Source organism: Cibotium barometz, chromosome 23, assembly GCF_041138505.1.
Source record: "Cibotium barometz isolate CiBa-2024 chromosome 23, ASM4113850v1, whole genome shotgun sequence".
Taxonomy (NCBI): Eukaryota; Viridiplantae; Streptophyta; class Polypodiopsida; order Cyatheales; family Cibotiaceae; genus Cibotium; species Cibotium barometz.
The window spans coordinates 43132619-43136908 of record NC_141068.1 but is presented as its reverse complement, the minus strand read 5'-3'; the positions used below and the strand labels follow the sequence as shown (position 1 = coordinate 43136908).

General features: G+C 42.8%; 1 pseudogene across 1 annotated transcript; it reads right to left on the bottom strand.

Moving 5' to 3' along the window:
• Positions 1-1398: 1398 nt before the first annotated feature.
• LOC147625970 (oligopeptide transporter 4-like) lies at positions 1399-3461 on the bottom strand (annotated as a pseudogene). The gene is made up of 4 exons (XR_015268793.1): positions 2987-3461; positions 2475-2573; positions 1808-2374; positions 1399-1615 (listed from the first exon to the last, which is right to left on the bottom strand). The product of XR_015268793.1 is annotated as an oligopeptide transporter 4-like (transcript).
• Positions 3462-4290: the final 829 nt, after the last annotated feature.

Genomic DNA, 4290 nt, shown 5'->3' with positions numbered 1-4290 from the left:
AGGTGTCTTGCTATGTTGAAGCACTTGGGTGTCTTTACATCTGTTCCACTAGTGATTGAAAATATTGACACTACCATGTACCCTCCATACATCAGGTGTCTCACTAAGTGGGAATTAGACCACTATCCATGGTGAATAGATATGCACAAGGGGGAGCTACTTGAGAAAGAGAAGGAGATATATGAGGACTTTAACAATAGTTTTGCACGTGTTGGTGTCGAGGAGAATATATTTTAGCCACCTGGTAATAATTTTGTTTTGTTTTGTGTTTTGTATTAATGGTGTTTCTTCTTTAGTACTTATGTTTGGTTATGGTGTTGTTTGTGCTTTAAGAATGCACTGCAAAGAAGAAGGACAAGGAGGTGACCAAGGAGAGTGATGACAAGGTTGAGTTAGTTAATAGCATGAAAATGATATGGGTCAGTTTATTCGTAATTATGGATGGTTTTGCTTTCTTGGAATAGCTATTTCTTTTTCTTGTGTGTTGCACTTCGCTTTTACATTGGGTGTTTTGTGTGGGTGTTTATGTAGATGTTGGTCAAGGTGTTGTCATATCAAAAATAACTATTTCTTTTGTGTTTTTACCTCCACCTTCTAATGGGTTAGTTGTTCGAGGTCAAGATCATAGATGTATGGTATTTCAAGGGGACTACATTGCCATTGGGAGGGATTTCTCTCTAGGTCAAAGAACCTAGTCTACATAGAGATCCATGAGCATGTTCTAAAGCATGTTGGTGTAGGTGTACGGGCAGAGAAGAAAGGTAGACCTATCTCTTGGCCAACGAATTTGGTTTTTCTTCATTTTCTACATATTGGTGGTGCACACACTCCTCCTTGGGATATGTTGACAGAGGACCACGTTAGGTACGACTATGCATTGGCTTCTTCTTTACTATCGGACTAAGGATGGCTCTTGATTGTTGCATATTCTTTGGGTATTGCTATTGAGAAACTATTCATCATTTATCTTTTCTTGAGTGTTTCTTGGATTGCAAATAGAGTTTGGTAGTGTTGTTTTGTTTTGTAGGTTTGGGGATTGGGTTGATTGATAGATATTGTCAAGTTTTCGGCTTGGAAATTTGGCATCAAGTAACCATGGGTCATCACTCGCCTTACGATTATGTAGATATTGCCGGCATGAGGACTAAGGTTTGTTACTTTTCTTGTTGTAATGATTCTTTGAAATGATAGGAATATAGATTAATGCTTGCTTTCATCAAACAACCTTTTTGACATGGATGACTCTTCTTTCAGTTCTCGACATCCATGTTGTTCTTTGTGCGTCGACCTGGTATGGATCCTCCCATGTATCTCTCGGATAGCACACCGCTTTTTGAGAGTCTCCACATGAGGCCTTAGATACTTTGGCATATCATCACATGCCTATTGGCAGTCGCGCTATGAGCATAGATGGTTCGGGCATGCTAAGAGCAAACCCCACCAAGGCAGCTGAACTTGCTCTTTAAACCCCACACATACTGCAATAGAAAGTCCAACTGATCCGACGAGCAGAATATTCCACCACCTTTGTGGTATGTCCGAATACTTTTGCATTAACCGCGTGTGGATATCTGGTTGAGTATTCAAGGCAGCTCTGCTGCGTTGCCATATCTCCCTGCCCCACAATCCCAAGTGGTTTAGAATCACACATGCAGTGAGAAGCACAATCCAAGTGTTTGAGAAGAGCTCACACATGGAGTGTGGAGCACAAGTTACAAATGAAAATGTCATTACAACTGTGTCTAAAAAAGCTGATCAATTAGTGTTGAAAATGACTGAAAATGACAACTGCTGAGAAAATGCTTACTTGCCGTAGAAACAAAACACGTGCGTCAATGTGGCTGCAATTGTTGCAAATCCGAGGCCATACGTAAGAGCAAACACGATACTCAGGTGCACTTGGCCATGTTGCTCATAAGCTGTATTATTCAAAGTGAAATCTGGGCTCAAGACTGCTTGGATGTCATAAAGACTCCCATTTGCAGTGAAAAGATGGGATGAGAAGATGGGAAATGTCTTTGCATGATACATATCATTCCAGTAAGCAGCTGGGAGCACCACGTACATGAAGAGGAAGAATCCCACGCCAACATTGGCTATTGCAAAGAATGGAGAAACCAATGGACTCGAAAGAAACGAAGAGATGCCAGACCAATCAAAACTGAAGGCGCCCACCAGCCCGAGTCCACGATAGCCAGAGCCTATCTGTTGTGCAGTTACTGAATTGGGAAATGCCCAACACACCCATGAAAAGCATGTTAAGGTGCTGAACAAGTAGCCTGGCAGTAAGTAGTAGGAGAAACTTGCAATCATGAATATCAAGAAGAACTGGTTTCTGGAAAGTCCTTTGGACATATCCTTCTCATGCAAAGTTCTGCATAACATGAGGAGCAAGTGGAAAAGATAATCACAATAAGTTAAGAGTTTTTTATTTCATGCCTTGAGGAGCTTCTCACAATAAGATTTACGTTTACCTGAACAATGACACCTGCACAAGTGTACTAGGCCACCACATTTGGGCAGGTTCAATAAGATATTTCCCAAAAAGGCCAGCCCCAACCATAACCCAGAACCTGCAGTTGGAGGAAGCAGATTAGACAGCATGAAAAGTTTGCTGGGTTTTCCATACTAAAAAATGACACCCATGGAGACATAGAGAAATAGAGCATATTTCGCCCACAATCAATCACAAATTGGTGCTTCATGAAACATAGCATGCTTAAATCCATAATTATGACTGGTTAGTCAGCAGTTTATGCCACTTAGTCAACTACAAACTGGCAATAATTCACCAAAAGACAGCATCTATTTTTGCTCTAACAGCCAGTGGTTGGTACTTAATCACCCAGAAACAGGCAACTGCCTGTGTTTATCACCCTGGGCCATGATGGCCCAAAACATTCACTAAGTGCCCTATAACAACCACTATATAGTGCTTTGATCATCCACCACAGACAAGGATTTCCAAATCAGTCAAGAGGTTTACCTGAGTAGTCAAGATGATGAATAATCCAGCCCAGAAGGAGATGCCTCGTTGGTTGAAGGCCTTCACGATGGTAATGATGCCGACAGCGTAGGCAGGGCCGCTGCCAAAAGCCGTGCCAGCATTGGCAAAGATGGTGATGAGCACATGCTCTTTCACCATTGAAGGGCCCTGGATTGAGTGAAAACTCCTGGTTGGAGAAGGGCAGGCGGTAGGTCTTTGTGGGCAGAGTGAAGGCCATGAAGTGCCCAATGGGCAGCGCCACAACCTGCACTGTGATTTGGGTTATGATGAGAGGCTCTGTGCGGTAGGAGAAGAACTGATTCAAGAAAGACAGCACCATGCAGGACACTAGCCCTATTGTCCACATCCGGAAAGTCCATACTGATAGAGATGGGTCATCTGTTGTGGCCACGGTAAGGGCTACTTGCTCCACAGGAGACTGGTCTTCTTTACTTGTCCCCCACTTGTCCATCCTTCTGATTGGACTGAGAAAGCATACTCCCTCTGTGTACTGTTTTCCATAGCTTCTGTGCTGTTTCGAGTACCGTTTTCCATGGCCTCTGTGCTGCTAAGCTCTGCTCTCAACAGTTTGCAAGAAGAACCAACAACAGTATTGAAGATTTGTTTGAGAACCCACAACTATAGCGGACTGTCTGGACTCGAGAATTGCATGCGATTGCAGTAAACAGACCACCAGCTAGACTCTACTTCCACTCTCTGCATAAATTTGCATGTGCGAGCAGGAACCCACAACGATGGCAGCCTCTCTTTCGTCAAACCTGCATGTGGGCGCAACAAGAACCCACAACAATAGAGACCTCCATTTCAAGGTTTCTGCATAGCACAACAAAGACCTCTACTTTCCCTCTGTGTCATGTAATTAAGAGCAAGAATCCACAACAGTTAAGATCGCTTTTCCCCTTCTCTGTGCTCAAGTTTTGCATGCGGGAGAGTGCAAGAGGAACCCACATTTCCTCTGTGTGTGTGTGTGTGTGTGTGATAAACTTGTGCACAGGTGATTACTTGCATAAATAGCCAAATGGATGTAGACGCACAGTCTGGCATTGGTACTGTGAATGGGATGTCCGAAGCTGGAGGTTGACTCCTTGGAGTTTTTCTCGTAAGATTCTTCCGTCAACTTGGTTTCCAATATATTGCCGTCTTTTTGCCCTGGTTTTGGTGAAATATAGCAACTTTTTTTATTAGTGTAATTTTTACCTAGCATTTTAAAATTTTGCAAATATGTTATGACCAAAAATGGGGCTTGATGCCCGTTAAAAAGCAACTATGCCTCCCTATATTAT